This window comes from Octopus sinensis, linkage group LG6 (genome assembly GCF_006345805.1).
Source record: "Octopus sinensis linkage group LG6, ASM634580v1, whole genome shotgun sequence".
NCBI lineage: Eukaryota > Metazoa > Mollusca > Cephalopoda > Octopoda > Octopodidae > Octopus > Octopus sinensis.
In genome coordinates, this window is record NC_043002.1 from 104,053,263 (window position 1) to 104,072,736 (window position 19,474).

The following is a 19,474-nucleotide window of genomic DNA, read 5'->3' on the forward strand; positions in this document are numbered from 1 at the left end:
AATAATAATAATAATAATAATAATAATGATAATAATGATAATAATAATAATAAATGCCCTGATGAAGTACAATGCAGTGGCACTCGTGACTTCTGATCTTAACTGATTGGAAGTGTTATCATGTATATTGTTTTGTCTTGGTATAAAAGATGGGCTACAGCAAATGTTCTGCTCAATACCACAGATTTGCTTGTCAGTTGTTTGACCATAACCAGTTGACCATGTCACTTCGTGGCTGAGAATATATGTGCATCTCTGATCACGAGCAGAAGTAGTGGGGGAGCATCATAGCCGTGTGTTGAAAGGAATTCTTGGAGTTTTGGATAATTCACCTTTGTAAACATTGGGGATTCGTTCAAAACCCTTAAACAATCGTTATTTATGGACCTTTTCAGCGGGATGGGTTACTCGACCAGAAGGAAATCCTAACTGGCCCCCACTGCAAGGTCATGAGCTGTTTATCTTGATATTTGATCACCATGTCGCGCGCAAGTGGTTGTGATGTATGTGCCTAGTGTACCGTTATCAGAGGAGTAGTTGTGATGATGGGTATACGGGGCTTCGTATGTTTTACCCCAGTGTTACTTTGATGCCATACATTGCTCTTTCACACAATAATAATAATACTACTTTGCAACAAGTGTGGACTTGACAAAGCAAAATATTGTTACGACCACACAACTGAAGGCATCGTCGAAAATAGAAATGCAAAGATCCTGGGGATTTTATGATTCAGTGCAGCCATTAGATTGAGAATAGGAAGCCGGACTTAGTCTTAATTGAGAAAGAAAACAAACTATGTTGGATCATAGATATAGCATGCCCAGCTGACAACAAGGATGGCAATAAAGAAGAAAGAAAAGTCGAGAGATATGACCGGTTATCTTGAGCGGTTAAGCAGCTGTGGTCGATGAAAATGGTAGCGGTAGTACCAATAAATGGCAGTCTTGGAGACAGTGAGCAAAAATCTCGAGAAGTACGTGGAACAAATAGGGGCTACAATAAGGGTGGAGCGCTTGCAAAAAGCAACAAGTTTTTCACTGGTAGTGAACAACTGACACTGTAGTACATCGCCAATATTAGAAGCTGTGCAACGGCAATTATAACAATAATAATAATAATAATAATGATAATAATAATAATAATAATAATAATAATAATAATAATAATATAATAATAATATAATAATAATAATAATAATAATAATAATAATAATAATAATAATAATAATAATAATAATAATAATAATAATAATAATAATAATAATAATATTAATAATAATAATAATATAATAATAATAACAATACCTATATATACACAGACACACACACACATACACAAACGGAAACACACCTACATATATATATACTTTTATATATGTGTGTGGAAAAAAGTTTTGCTCTTGTTTTCATGACCTGTCTCTCTGTTGCTGCACATCCCTTTTCGTCCATCTCATAGCACCTCCCTCTTTACTCCTGTCCAACTTACACACTTTATGTCTTTCGTTATTTCTTCGCCCCCTCTCTAACACTGTGCCCCATCCAGAAGTAGAACCCTTCCTCGCACTCTCTCTTTTCCTCGCTCTCTCTCCCTCTGTCTCACTCTCCTTCTCTCTCTCTCTCTGTGTGTGTGTGTGTGTGTGTGTGTGTGTGTGCCTCACTCTCTCTGTCCCCCTGTCTGTCTTTCAGTCTTTGTATCACTATCTCTAAGTCTTCCTCCAGGAATCCGTCTGTCTTTCTATCTGGACACATATAACTACGCCATAATCTGTACACACACACACACACACACAGGTCCACAGATACATGTAATCATTCAAACACACACACACACATCCACAGATCGACACACGTTCACATCCATACACACACACACACACACTCACACGCACGCACGCACGCACATACGAGTTCACCAGAGACACCTGTTACGTATTGATAGAGGCAATTGGTAATTACGTCTTCAGATTTCCTGTCAGCCGTAAGTATTAATACCGTTCACAATGGCGTTAGAGTAGATGTACTTTTAGCTGGTGCCTAGCTGCAGAGCTTTCGCAGATAGAATTGTACATGTACATCACTTCAGTCTCAGCCGTACACAATGGCATGATCGCTGTACGCAGAAATGAACAAGCAAAGACGCACTATAACGTCGACATAATCCCGTTCACTTAGGGACATACATACGCAATAATACCTGATACATTGTAACGTAGATAATCCCAAACAATCATATTCACACACGCCTACATATACAAACGTACACCACCCACACACATGCATGTGTGTGTAGATATTTGTGCGTGTGTATATATATACACACAGACACACACATATATATATATATATATAGAAGTATATGTATATATATACACAGACACACATATATATATATTAATATATATATATATTAATGTATATATACACATACACACATATATATATATATATATAATATATATATATATATTAATATATATATATATATATAAGTATAATATGTATATACTTATATATATATATATATATATATATATATTAATGTGTGAATATATTTATATTTCTGTGTGTGTGTGTGTGTCTGTGTGTGTGTGTGTGTGTGTCTGTGTGTGTGTGTGTGCGAATAAGCAATCGCATAGTGACACAATACCATACAGACTGATCGTTATGCCAGTCTCATATAATCACGCACTGCCCGACGTACACGCCTATATAAAACCAAAAACTAGAAAGCCAGGAAGACACAATCAAGAATAACCACACAGTCTGGAACATGTATATACAAGACGTTCTACACACACTGAGATACATTGATGTATAAATAATTACAGAATGAGGAAGAGAATTGGAGAGAGAGAGAGATAGAGAGAAGCTCATCCAAATGTACGGACACGAATATAAAAATACGAATTGAAATATGTATATGGAAAACTAGAATTGATACAACTATATATAGGTGCCAGATCTCATGTAAGAACATGAAATATATCATGTACGCCTACAAGGTAGACCTAACCATGTGCGTGCGTGTGTGGTGTGTGTATGTATGTGTGTGTGTTTGTATAAATATATATGTATGCACTCAACAAACTCGTAGATAATTTATCGCTCTCTGTCTCTCTCATTCTCTGTGGCTCTCTCTGTCTCTATCTCTCACTCTGTGGCTCTCTCTGTCTCTCTCTGGCTATCTCTCTGTCTCCTTCTCTCTCTCTCTCTGGCCCTCTCTCTCTCTGACTCTCTGTGTCTCTCTCTTGCGCTCTCTCTCCCTCTGGCTCTTTCCCTCTGGCTCACTCTCTCTGTCACTCTCTCTATCTCTCTCTGTCTTTCTCTGTGTCTCTCTCTTTCTATGGCTCTCTCTCTCTCTGTCTCTCTCTCTCTCTATCTATTTCTCTCTTTCTCACTCCCTCCCTCTCATACAACTCACTTTATCTTTCCCTTTGCTCTCTCTCTCACTCTCTCTCTCTCTTTCTCACTCCCTCCCTCTAATACAACTCACTTTATCTTTCCCTTTGCTCTCTCTCACACTCACTCCCTCTAATACAACTCACTTTATCTTTCCCTTTGCTCTCTCTCTCGCTCTCTCTCTTTCTCTCTCTCAAACTCACTCCCTCTAATACAACTCATTTTATCTTTCCCTTTGCTCTCTCTCTCTCTGTCTCTCTCTCTGTCTGCTTCTGCCTTCATGGTGTGCATCAAACTATTTGCGAGTGGATACGACGTGGAAAACTGCGCGAATGCTCGGACGTAATGACTGCGTGAAAACCTCAATCTTCAACTGTTGTTGCAATAAACTCTACATTAATCTTTCTGTTTTCATGTTTCTATATTCGGACAGATAGAGTCATGTTTACATGATTTTAGGTTATACATATAGGCATGGTTTATATTCACTCATACGTACATTCATGTATTCATAATACGTGTGTGTGTGTGTGTTTGTACTAGCGTGTGCGGGATGCTTGCATGTGTATATCATTTATTGTGGAAATACTAAATATATTTCCTCGCGATATGTACTTCGCTGTGCAGTTTAAATCTGAATACTTCGTAGTGCGCAACGCACGCAGAGACTCAAACATATACACAAAATCACACACACACACATACAAACAAACAAACACACTGGCACACACACACATACTACACACACAAATACACGCACTCACCTGTTACTGTCTGTTACTATGATTGTAAACGCTCTCCATGTTCAGACGACGTCCACAATCTTCCGTGCCGCCATGGTTTAGCACTGTCGACATGACAAAATTGTATATTAGTCATTTCATTGTAGTTTCGTTCCTCTTATGCATGGATATTCGAACAGATCCTATTTTGTAACGTTTTCTATGGCTTCCATTTATGCAAATATTCTCATCTCAAATACCATTTCGTATGTAATTTTGATAATCATTCACGCGCATAAACACACGTACTATTTGTTTGTATACGTATACGTATACACACACTACAAACACACATATACCTATACATGTGTATATATATATATATATATACATATGCATATATATAAATACACACATATTTATATATATGCTAATATATATATAAATATATATATGTACGTGTATATGTAGCAATATGTATTTGTATGAATTCGTATATGTCTTTGTATATATACATACATGCTTATATCATATGTATGTGTGCCTGTGTATGTACTTATATATGTATGCATGCGTGCATATTCCAATAAAGACAGAGATTTACAGACCCAGTACTTAGTGTTTCTCACATGTACATAAATACATGTGATCGCTCAGACACTATATATTCAGTAAGTCTACACTTTTTCGTTGTATATACATATCTACATACATACCGACGGTTGTGTGTGCGTGACCAGACACGTATATACGTATATGCATGCGCATATATAAACATTTTTTTATGTATTAACATATATATATCCACATGTGTATATAAATTTATACACATGCATATTTATATTATATTATATATATATTTATATATATATATACATATGTTTATATATATATGTATATATATATGTATATATACATATATATATATATATATATATATATGTATATATATGTATATATATATATATATATATATATATATATGTGTGTGTTTGTGCTTGCGTGCGTGTGTTTGTATGTATGTGTGTATGCATATATGTATGTGTGTCGTTATCTCTACATGTATGTGATGCTATGTTCATTTACGTTTGCTTCTATCGTTTCTGTCCCTCCTCTTTACTTTTCAAGTGGCTGCTGCTCATATTCGTAACATATATGCGTCTTTTGTTAGAAATCCGTATAAAATCTCATACATGTCCACTAATAATGAAATAAATATTTATACAAGAATATTCAGAAATACTCGTTGCACATTAATACTTGTTTCCATGTACATATTATGAATAAGAATGGCTTATAAATGGTAATGGTTAATAATAAAAAAAAAATATGAAGAACGGAAAAACAGCAAAAAAACAAAACAAAAAAAAAACGAACTTAGGAAATACATAAATTGAGGAACAATGTGTCCAACTGTTGCCCGTCATGGTGGTTCTAACAAGATATTTCTGTATTGAATTTCATTGCTGGGAAATAAATTGGTAATGAGAGACGATGGTAACAAACTCGTTGAATTAAATGTATATGTTTGAAGAATTATTTAATACAAATGCATGCTATATTCCACAATATCCATCCTAGAAGCACGAATGGACACTTCGTGTTTATTATTATCATCATTATTATTATTATTACTATTATTATTATTGTTATTATTATTATTATTATTATTATTATTATTATTATTATTATTATTATTATTATTATTATTATTATTATTATTATTATTGTTATTATTATTATTATTATTAATTGTTTAAACAAAGGAAAAAAAGAAATAACAGAATGAGGGAAGAAAGTTGTTATGCCGAATCGTGTCCTGGAATACTGAATGAAGAGGTTCATATATCTCTACATTGAAGACTCTCTTTAATGCTGGCACGAGTCCAGCAATTTTAATCTTTTATGGACCACGGGGCTCAACTGCTTCTTATTTTGTCGATTGTGAATGGTTGAAATGTAAAGTCGAGCGCGGTAGAATTAGAAGTCAAAATGTAAAGAGCCAGACGAAATGCCGCTAAACATTTACCCCGATGCACTACCGATTCTTATATCAGAAAAAAAAAAGAAGTGTTATTATTGAAAATGAAAGATTGACCTAAACGTTATTGGAGACCAATGAACGCTGATAATGATGTTATCATTTACACTTCTTGTTTGTGTTTTTTCCTCTCTTCATATCTTTTTTTTTCCTTTCGTAAATTATAAGATACGTGATACATTGCACTATCTTAATTCGTGCAATACGTGCATAGATCCGAGAAAGTCCAGAAAGGCATTAGGCATTCTGTTCAGACGGTCCTCGGTGATTTTTGTCTGCTGCTGATATAGTTTATTGTTTTAACATTTTAAACACTATTCACCGGGTGAATCATTTTGCCTTTCCCAATGTATCTGCATTACGCATGATACACATGTAGTTTGTTTAGTCTAATACTGCTTTTGTTCATACAGTGGGTAATCTATTTCTTTATTACCCACAAGGGGCTAAACACAGAGGGGACAAACTAGGACAGACATAGGTATTAAGTCGATTACATCGACCCCAGTGCGTAACTGGTACTTAATTTATCGACCCCGAAATGATGAAAGGCAAAGTCGACCTTGGCGGAACTTGATCTCACAACGTAACGGCAGACGAAATACCGCTAAGCATTTCGCCCGGCGTGCTAACGTTTCTGCCAGCTCGCCGCCTTGGGTAACCTGTGTGATCAATGTCATAGTTCTGTGGTTGATGGGATTGAAACCATTATCTCCCCTTACTGCCCGTGTATCATTGAAACTAATCTCGGAGACGCTTCAGTGACACATCACAGGCAGGAGAGCAAAATGACCCCTCTATCTTAATTTTTTTTTTCCAGTAAGGTTGGCAGTCCAAAACTGTGTCTAAATTGCTGTCGTGGATTCGATCTTAAGAAATTGATCTTCAATTTATTATGTTCTGATTAAGAATTCCTGTGACAGTTATTTAGTCTCGTATTCCAAGCACGTTAAAGACATTTAGAAACAAAACCTGTTGTTACTATTATGGTCTTGTCCCAAGGTTAACGTCTTTACCTTTGATTCTAAGAAATACATCGATATTTTAGGAGACAGTGTAAGTTATAAAATATTAAGCAATCAGTATAAGTAGCGAACAACAAGGAAACATGTCTTGTTGTGTTATTTAATTATTTCGGAAGGCAACACGAATTGATGACATCTTAAATCGATGAACAGAATTCATTGCCATTTGTACAGTCCGGAGTGAAATTCCACAGAGATCAGGTCAACTTTACTAATATATCATTTATGAATCGATAAATTATTTACTGAATAGATTCACACAGTCATTCAAGAATCGATAAGCCCAACGCAAAAACAAACACAAAATGCCCATAAGTAGTTAACACGTTCGATGTTGCTGGTTTCTATTGTTGTTTAGTGGGAGTTCAAACCTGATCAAATGTTTTACCCCCATGACTATCGTGGCTTGCAATGAGATTTTTCATGAAGAAATATATTACATTATACTATCGTTTCCTAAAGTTAGCCTCCCAAGATTCCTCTGATATGGCTGAAACGTCTTTAGATCTTTCTGCTAAATTGTGAGTTAGTTTTTCATTTGATGTTCTGGCGATAAACATTTTCTTTTAATAGTTTCAATTAGACAATTGTGTCTTGATGGAACTGCCTGTTTATTCTGGTGTATTTGTTTTAGGCCGTGTGTCATTATAATTGCGTTCGAAATAGACAAGCTTGTTCACCATTGTTTCATGTAGTAGGATTTTGTTGCCAGCTTTTGTTTTACCTTTCCTTTCAATCGTGCTCCAAATGCTGCTCAGATATGGCATACACGCTAACAGAATCATTGCTCATGATGGTTTCAAATTTCTTTCTAGTTCCTTCGTATACCCTGAATTAGCTCTAACCAGAAGTCTCGGTTCAGAGCGGCTCACTGGCCGAAAAGGAGCTCATGAGCCATAATATGCAAATGAGTGCAGGGTCGTATCCATTGTTCAATATCAAAAGATGCTACCGTTTTGTTGGGGCATTTAGATGGGTAATCGATAGTAACTCTTTTCATGTTGCATGGAAGGAGTTACTGTATGCGAGGGCATTTTTAATATATGTTTAGCTCTTCTCTTGAAGTCAACTTGTGAAATGTCTATAATTACAATATTTATAACATCTGCCTAAAGATAGTATATAATTCGAAGTATCCGTTGCATATCGCATATAGTTGCATATCGCATTATATGATGAAGTCTGTGGCTACGTTTCCAGCAATGTTAACTCCAATGGCCGCGGCCTTCACTCGATTATATAATTTATCATTAAATTAAAATATATAACCCTTTCGTATCGGATTTATGCTATCATTAACAGCATGTGCTAATATCCTCCTGGCTTGGCCGTGTCGACTGGAATCTGAAAGTAGCTAGGCCAGCTTTTTCAACGTTTGAAGGGGTACGTCTTTGTCTCCAAAGAAATGGTACGTCATTCAACACGGTCTGGTGGGGCTTACAAGAGATCACTGAAGTTACAGAAATACAGGAGGCAGAGCCTAGTCATATAATTATTATGAAGAACGAATAGGTTAGTACGGTCATTATTCGATAACACACAGCTAAAATAATCCATTTATAACAGAGTAGTATAATTTCTATGAAGCATTGCCTCATATCTATAAATTGTTTTACTCTTTACTCTTTTACTCTTTTACTCTTTTACTTGTTTCAGTCATTTGACTGCGGCCATGCTGGAGCACCGCCTTCAGTCGAGCAAACCGACCCCGGGACTTATTCTTTGTAAGCCCAGTACTTATTCTATCGGTCTCTTATGCCGAACCGCTAAGTGACGGGGACGCAAACACACCAGCATCGGTTGTCAAGCACAGACACACAGACACACAAACACACACACATATATATATATATAGTGTCCGTCTACCAAATACACTCACAAGGCATTGGTCGGCCCGGGGCTATAGCAGAAGACACTTGCCCAAGATGCCACGCAGTGGGACTGAACCCGGAACCATGTGGTTGGTTGGCAAGCTACTTACCACACAGCCACTCCTGTTTTAATTAGATTTCTTTAAAAATCAGTAGTAATAATAAATCGTACAACAAGTAGAGTCAACCAACACACTCCTAAAGTTCTAGTAGCAACGAAAAAGGAAGAGAAATAAGGAAATAAAAAAAAATAATTTAGTAACTCGCTTACACTTTGCCATGGCGAAGTTACAAGAGGATAATAATTTGAAAATCAAATTCCAAAGTTTAAAACAAGGAAATTATATACACATTCAGAATGTTCGAGATTGATGTAGAGAAAAAAATGTTGTCAATGATATAAAGAAACAAAAACTACTTTTGAAAAAGAAAAAAAATATTTGAAACTAGCAGTATCGCCCGGCGTTGCTCGGGTTTGTAAGGGAAATAACTATATAAGCATTTTTAGAGAGTTACTTCCCTTATATATGCCAATTCGGGCTTAGCCATTTCTGTTTTGGTGTCTTCAAGCCATGAAGTCGTTGTTCTAAAAGAGCGCTGGTCTCCTTGACAACGCTTTACGACGTTGATTTCCTTACACTCCCTTCCCCACAGGTTCTCGAGGGAGGGAAGAAGGGGGAGAAGCAAACAGGTGCAGGTGTGACCATGGACGTCAACTCCGCCGCCATCGACACACGAAAAATTATGCATTAAAATGGAATAAAAAATGATGTTAAATTATTTTTAAAATCGTAGACTCATCGTAGACGCGCGCTAATACTCAGACGGGCTCGATATGAATCACGACTATAAGATACCCGAATTTGGTTAAACTGCACCGCAAAATGTGGGAGGAGTTAGGAATCTAAATCGAAGGGGACAGACACTCACACAACTACAGTTTTATATATATAGATATAAACAGAAAAGAGACTATGAATGGGTATATAGACTCTATTAATAATGACACTTCTTAAATATATAACAATATTAGATTCAACTCTCAGTCTCAAATCAAAATCGTTACAAACGAAATTGAAAAAAACGATATGTATTGTATGATATTCAGGTATCGTGTGGGAGTACCACTACTTTTCCATTAATTCAGAAAATGGAGCCAAAAAATAAAAAATAAACAGAAACGGGTAATTCTAAAATCAAGCGACGAAGCGCAATGCGAAAATCTGCTTTGAATATAGCAACGAGAAAAAGAAAAGCAAGAACAACGACACAACGGCAACGAATGCGACCATGACAGCAACAAATATGATGATGATGATGATGATGATGATGATGATGATGATGATGATTATGATGATGATGGTGGTGATGATGATCATGATGATGATGATGATGGTGGTGATGATGATGATGATGATGGCGATGAAGATGATGATGGTGAGGAGGATAAGGATGGTGATGATGATGATGAGGAGGAGGGGAGGATGATGATGATGGTGATAATGATGATGATGATGCTCATGATGATGAGTATGAGGAGGAGGATGATGATGATGACGACGACGACGGCGACGATGATGATGATGATAATCATGACAATGATGATGACGACGACGACGATGGCTTAGGCACAACTTCAGCTGCATCTTCGCGTTAAAGCAAAGAGGGCGAAGTTTTCCTAGCCTTAATCAATGGACGCCACATACGCAGAAGTATTCTGTTATAAAGAGTTAAATGCATTCTTCAAGATATTATTAGTTGGGATAAAATGCTTACTAAGCGTAGTTCCATTTATTAGGGGCATTCTTTTTACTCTCTCATAGCCTTCCAGCTTTTATTGTAGGTCAGTTCCGATATGTCCACTCCGGTGTAGTAAAACGCAAGAATTTGAAACAAGAGTAAAGTCTTTTCCTTAGGCCTTTCAGTTTTCCATTTCACCTTCATTACCATGGATTTTTGGAAATTTTCCATTTTCCACGGCTTGGAAAGACAACCAACATGTACCAGGCAGCTGCATCAAGACCAAATTCAGACATCTGCCCAGACCATCGTGGCAATGTCCTGCTAAAAGTTTCTCTCGCGAGAACAAACATTTCACTTCAACCAGCAACATCGCGGGACTGGCAGAAAGTTAAGGCGGCGAGCTGGCAGAAACGTTAGCACGCCGGACGAAATGCGTAGCCGTATTTCGTCCGCCGTTACGTTCTGAGTTCAAATTCCGCCGAGGTCGACTTTGCCTTTCATTCTTTCGGGGTCGATTAATAAGTACCACTTACGCCCTGGTGTCGATATACTCGACTTAATCCGTGTGTCTGTCCTTGTTTGTCCACTCTGTGTTTAGCCCCTTGTGGGTAGTAAAGAAATAGGTATTTCGTCTGCCACTACGTTCTGAGTTCAAATTCCGCCGAGGTCGACTTTGCCTTTCATTCTTTCACGGTCGATTAATAAGTACCAGCTATGCCCTGGTGTCGATATAGTCGACTTAATCCGTTTGTCTGTCCTTGTTTGTCCCCTCTGTGTGTAGTCCCTTGTGGGCAGTAAAGAAATAAGAAAGTTACAAGCTTTTCATAAAATCCCTAACACCACATAACCAGTATTGTCTACACTTCACCCTGGAATGCAAATCAGAGAAAGTGAGCAAGGGCAGAAAGCAATTCCTGCTTATAGGCCACCAGTACTAGTCATTGTGAAGAAACCACTGTAAATGCAGCAGCCTCAGCTCATATCTCGCTATTGTCAACTGCGGGATAGTTAGACCATGAAGCAGACGCTCTAAGTTAAAAACGTACCTTCTAATTAAAGCATCGTCACGTATTCAATATGATCAGAGGAGACGACAAACAACAAGACTAGGGGTTATTAATATTTCAATGAAGACAAAAGTCATGAATATAAACAGAAGAAAGAAATATATCACGAAACTTACTGGATTTGCTTTAAAAACGAAACAGTCTAAAATATAAGAAAGATAAATTTGATACAGAAATAATTCTGGCATATGAAACTAGGTCGCTCAAATAGTATGCTAAAATAGGAAACAACAAATAAGCATGAAATGTAGGGAGTGCATCCAAAAATAGATCACTGCTGTTTAAAGTTAACACGGTTCTCATTAAAGGCATGTTTAAAAGACGCAAATAAAGACGTGACGGAGAAAACTATTCCAAGAGCAAAATGTAATTGCCAGAATTTCGATAAAGATATATTGGTGAATATCTCTCTCTCTCTCTCTCTCTATCTATCTATCTCTATCTATCTATCTATCTATCTATCTATCTATCTATCTATCTACCTATCTATCTGTCTATATATCTATCTATCTATCTATCTATCTATCTATCTATCTATCTATCTATCTATCTATCTATCTATCTATCTATCTATCTATCAATTAATCTATTTATATCTATATGTGTATGTATCTCACTCCACGTATATATTTGTATATATATATATATATATATATATATATTTACATATACGCATACAACCTAACATACACACACATATGTGTGTATGTATTACACATGAATAAATGCATACATATATAAACACATACATGTGTATGTATATATATATATATATATGTGTGTATATACATATAAATCTGTAAACCTTTCCAGAAGTTCATCATTTAAATAGATATGAGTATGTCTAGATATGCAACGATATGCATGAGAATACATACATAAGACAAAGAAATCTGCACATACATACATGCATACATAAATACATACATATATACATATATACATACTAAAGCAATTTACAAGGTCATCCGCAAAAATGACTTTCCTAACATAAACTTAGAAAATCCCTCTGTTATGGAATACATTCATAAACACCAATTCAAAGTATATTGTTGGAATATTCCCATCAGAACCTCTGACACATGTAAGAATAAACCCCCTGACATTGATGTTTGGGACAGAGGGGTAAAAGTATGTACCATCATAGAGTTTAGCTGCCCTGCAGATATAAATATCTCTTTGAAAATCAATGAAAAATAGGATCTCTATGGACAGCTACTTCCAAACCTCCAGCTAAATAATAATTGGAGCTCTGGGTTTTGTTAGTAAATGCTTAAAGGAGAATCTGGATAAACTGGGATTTCAGAAAGATAAATCGACCGGTTGTTTCGTACATTACATGTTCAATCTCTGAGTGGAACAGTTAGAATATGCAAGACATTTCTCAAGTTCCAAATATGAAATTGTCTGTGTTAACTACATCCCTAAAGTGGAGCCTTGTATCTTTGTTGGAAACCGGCTCCTTTCTCAATGGAAGAATTATAATAATTATAAAATAGTATTTGAATATTTTGTGCTGGTTTATCGAACAATTACTGTTTGAAATTGAAGTACGTTAAAACTCCTATAGCAGCCAACATGGATTTTATAATATATCAAACTCTCGAATCCTTGCTTTGATCTCTCTATGATCATTTACATTGAATTCACGCATCATCGAACACTCTTAGTTTCCTCCACTTTCCTGTATTTCCAGGCGTTTTTACGTCTTTCTACTCATCTATATCTGCGTATTCATAAATGGTTTAAACTTGCAAATCTAAAACGCACAGTCAGTGATTCTGCTTCTTGTCTACCTTTCAACAAGCATGAGTTTTGAATCTCAGTGTACGAGTGTGTAATGTGGAAAACATCAAAACCATATTTAATACATTTGGGTTTTTTTCTCATTGTTCTCGCCTGCAATTAATTTTCTTACTTTGGATTCATGAAAGATTCAAATTTTCAACATTTTCTCGTAAAACTACTGCATAAATACACACTTATATACTCTCTCTCTTCCATTAAAATATTAAGGCGTTTGCATATATGGAGAGAAAAAAAGATAATTGCATTATTTCTTTTTATACGTTTGATCTCCCGTGTGACATACTGGAATTCATATCATCACTGCAACTACAGCAAGACAAAAGTATCGAAGGAATTTTTCTTTATCTTTGAAACATTTAACCTTCTTTCTTTTGTATTTTCAGAACTTTGGGACGTAATTCTTATGCTATGCTCCTAAAATCCTTCCTTTTGCTCCTCGTTGGTTACAGCATCATTCTAAATGTCATGAAAGGGAAACAAACATTACGACACAGCAGCTACAGAAGATAAAGGATTTTATAGCAACTAATACCATCACCATTAGAATAGAATCTTTCCAAATACACTCCCTCCTCCTCTTCATTCCGTTTTTTACCTGATAATGATACCTTTTTCAACGACATGATAAAGAGAATTGAATATAGTCATAACTACTTTTGTAAAACAATCTACCATCTCTTGTATAGGGGTTATTTTTAGTTGTATATTGCTATACTAATAAAAACAATCTAGAAACACAGATCTTACAGGGAATTGCCATAGAAACCTGAATAACACTTGGCTGTGAAAAATGTTCCCAGAACAATTTGAAGTAAAGAAAATTAATTTTGAACAAAAATATTATTATTGGTTAAAAAATAGCAATAAATGAACTAGAAGAAATCGGGGCATAAAAATTCTTCGGAATCAATTAACTAGATACTGTACAACCTGCACTAATGTAAGAAAAGATAAGCAAGGAATATTATATCGAATTAAAGTCTTGTTTTACACAGAGCTAAACCTCAAAACTAAGGTAATAGGTATCGATGTTATTGCTGTCTCAGTTATACGCTATAGGTCTTAACGGTTGCGAAATGAACTAGCAACACGAAACAAAGAAAGAAGATAACTAATGACTGCATTGAAAACTCATCACCCTGAATCTGACATGGATGTATTATATATGTCATGATCTGAAGGCAGTTGAAGCCTTATACAATGAGAATATAGCTATAAAATATCAACCACAGCACAACGGAAATATCAAATTCGGTATCAAAGAAACCTTATACATATCTCTACAGAACATAAACAAATCACAACCAAACTGTTTTCTGTCTTCAAGGAAGTCGATGAACACAAACCGATGCCACAATATCTGATAGATGTGCAGAAAAAGAAGGAACACCAAAGATTGTAAAGTAGATTTAATTAAGGAGAACTGGAACTACAGAATACCATGATTAAAAGGTTAGCTAGAAAAACAAAAATAAAAAAAGCAATCCTACATCACAAATACTGGAATAAGCTGACTTAACAAAAAGAAAGTACCTCACTTTAGAAAGAAAGAACACTTGCATCGGTGGCTGAGGATCGCAGAGATCAAGGGTTCTTCATTGCTGCACAATACCAAATTCCCCCTATGAGACCCACCAAAGACACACAATAAAGCAGAATAAAATAATTGCAAAAAATGTGACCATGATCAAGAAATAATGAATGATATTTTATCTGGTTGCCTACTCTTGACTGAGACATGACAGACATGGGGCTTATATTCACGAGGATCTACCTTTATTATAAAATGACAACAGAAAAAAAAACGATATTATACTTATATCCTCGAAAAAGTCTTAAATTATAACAAAGCGATTACTCTGGGATATGGCCATGCACACAGACCGGGAGATAAAGACTAAAAGATTAGATACTCTTATCGACAATCAGAAAATAATATTCAGCCAAACAACACATGAATCCCAGTTGATGATAATATACTCCAGCAGGAAATGGAGAAATTAATAAAATACAAATTTCTGGAAATAGAATTATCCGCAATGTGGTGGGTGGAATCAGAAACATAGTCTTCAATAATAGGTGATTTAGATACGGTTAAAATCCATGCCGACAAAAAAAGAAAATGGAAACACCAAGGCTTACGAATATATATAAAGCAAACAGAATATTATACGGATAAACACAGCACATCTTATGCAGAACATTTTGAATCTAGTGAAATTGGCAACACGAAGGCGAAATGAGTGTAGATACCCAAGGCAGACTGAGTTGAATTCGATAGTGCAGTGAAGGCACCCAAGAAAAATAAGTCCATTGACTACTACTACTACTACTACTACTACTACTACTACTACTACTACTACTACTACTACTACTACTACACTACTACTACTACTACTACTACTACTACTACTTCTACTATTAATAATAATAATAATAATATGTTAATAATAATAATAATATGGCTTAAAATCTGAAACAGAGGGGTTTATCATAGCAGCTCAAGATCAATGCCTACCAACAAGAAACTACCAGGCCAACATATTAAAGATCAGAAGCAGTCCAACGTGTCGTGTATGCAAGCAACAAAATGAAACCATTGACCATGTGGTCTCCAAGTGCAGTCTTCTAGCGCCTACAGAGTATCTCAACAGGCACGATAGAGCTGCACAATATATTCACTGGGTAATCTGTAAAAACCTGGAGTTGCCCCATGAGAAAACTGGTGGGAACACAAACCACCCCCAGTGCTTGAAAATGACCACATCTCACTCCTCTGGAACTTCACCATTCAAACTGACAGGAAGATAGATGCAAATAGGCCAGACATCATATTGAAAGACTTCAAACAAAGAACATGCCTCCTCATTGATATGACTGTCCCAATCGATATAAACGTATCTGTCAGGACTACCAAAACTGAGCAAATATAAAGATCTTGAAATAGAAATCAGCAAAATGTGGAAGCTGAAGACTAAAACAATACCTGTTGTCATAGGTGCCCTGGGAATGATAGCAAAAGGGGCTGATAGCTACCTAACTCAGATACCAGAAACCCCAAAATGGCAGAAGTTCAAAAGATAGTGCTCATGGGAACTGCTCATATCCTACGCAAAATACTCTCTATGTAACCTCAAGGTTTAAAACAACCATAATTTTCGGTTTAAAAAAAAAAACAAAAAAAAAAAAAACTTTTTTTTTTAGACATTCATTAGTACAACATCCCCACCCCCCCAAATATATGGCACACTAGCATAACAACAACATGAACTTTCAACCCTGTTGTCTCTTGAGGTCTCTGGTGAGACTTGGAGCCAACTTGTACAAATATAAAGCAAAAGTCAAACATAGAATAATAATAATAATATTAATGATAATAATAATAATAATAATAATAATATAATAATAATAATAATAATAATAATAATAATAAATCATATTATCTGTAGCTGCCCAGTCCTGGCTAAGAAGGAATATATTCACAGACATGACAGAGTTGGAACCAAATACATTGGAAGCTATGCCAACATTATGGAATAACAACAGAAAAAAGACGGTATAGGCACACACCAGAAAAGGTCACAGAAAACGAGAAAGCAACCATACTCTGGGATATGCCGATACACACATATAGAGAAATTAAGGCCAACAGACCAGATATAGAAACTCTCAAAATACAAAGACCTGGAAATAGAGGTAACTAGAATGTGGAATCTGAAAACAGAAACAATTCCTATCATAGTAGGTGCATTAGGCATGACAAAAAAATATTCAGACAAATACATAACAAAAACATCAGGACTTACAAACACATATAACATACAGAAAATTGTACTACTAGGCACTGCACACATCCTACGCAGAACACTTTCCATACAATAACCATCAGAGCATCACAACAAATCACAGCACATACCCAAGGCACACAGAGCTGCGCTCGGTAGTGAAGTGAAAGCACGCTATAAAAATAAAACTACTGAATAATAATAATAATATAATAATAATAATAATAATAATAATAATATAATAATAATAATAATAATAATAATAATAATAATATAATAATAATAAGAAGAAGAAGAAGAAGAAGAAGAAGAAGAAGAAGACGAACAACAACAACAACAACCAACAACAACAAAATTGTCCGACGAACGGGAAAGTGAAACTCTGTCTAACAGTTTTAGTGTTATTTTTGGAGCTTTTTGATAAACCATATCACTCTACCTGTGGTATTCGAGTACTATTTTTCTACCTTGTTTCGCATTTATGTGCTTACTCTAATATATATATATAGCCAAACTGACAGCAGAAAGTGTTGTATTCATGTTTGAATGCAACGATGATGGTATAAGTTAAAGAAGTACCAGTTATACAATTGATTAACGGCAAAACTATTATACAACTATAACACAAGTTTGTGAAACTTAGTCTGTTTCCTAATCTTAAATAAGTATTTATTTGTGTATGTTTGTTTCCCCACTTATAATATATAAGAAAACAAACCAGTAAACTTTAAAGGCTGAAAGAAACAGATATCAAAAATGAAAAACATCACCATTATTTCAGAAAGCAGGGTTGCGTTTCCAATCAACTTAACACTTTGAAATCGTTATAAGGAATTTAGATAAACTTCACAGAACAAATAATTACTTTTCTTTGGCAACCTTCCCTCCATTATAACTGTGTTGATCTGTTTGTTGTGTCCTGATGCTAGAAAAATCAAAGTAAATGATTCGCCTTATTTAGCATGTAAATAGTTAAAATTTACTGAGAATTCTGTTGCCATGGAGATTATAAGATTTATATATGTATTGAAATAAGAACGCTTCATATGTTTGCGTTTGCGTGCGTTTTAATATTTAAGAATATATGTACGACAGTCTTTGTATAACATCACAGAAGCTCATATTCTGATATATATATATATATATATATATATATATAATTATATTCATATATATATATATATATATATATATATATATATATATATATATATGTGTGTGTGTGTGTGGTGTGTGTGTGTGTGTGTGTGTTTATGTGTATGTGTATCCATGTATTTATGTGTGCGTGCTCATGTATATATTCGTGAGAGTGGAGAGTTTATATCGATGTATATACATACATACATACATAATATATATATATATATATATATACGTGTCTATGTGTGTGTGTGTGTGTTGTGTGTTTGTGTATATATAATGATCTCTAGCCCAAAATAAACAATTCTGTACTGCTTTGTTTAAATGTAAGACATTGAATAAATTTCCGTAGAAAAAACCTATAGAACATTGAACTGTGTAAGCAAAACAACGAATGTCAGTTATGTTCACACCACATGATAGATAAGTGAAAAGACTACTTTTTTATTGTCATAAATAGCTGTCAAATATCAATTAACTATTGGGTGAAAAACCTACGTTGTTTTTTTTTTTTTTAACCAACGTTACCTTTAATTCAGCTGGCATTTGATGAAAATCCTTCCAGAATTTAAGGCAAACGTTCTTTTTCAGTTCGTTCGACGTTACATTCCACTGTTTCTGCTACCCGATTTGAAGCAAAATTCGCTTGTGGGTTACAACCAGTTCTATTAATTGATTACAAATAGCTTTTAAATGTTCTATTTTAGAATGTTTGATAAGCTCCGACAATCCTTGTTTCAGTGAAACTCTCTTTGATGAATGGCATTTGAACAAGGACACAATCCAACCTGTTTTCTCTGTCTTTGTAGGTATTTTTCCTTGGCGATAAGTTTTGAAATTCTTTCATTCGTTTGTAGAATATCGACTGAA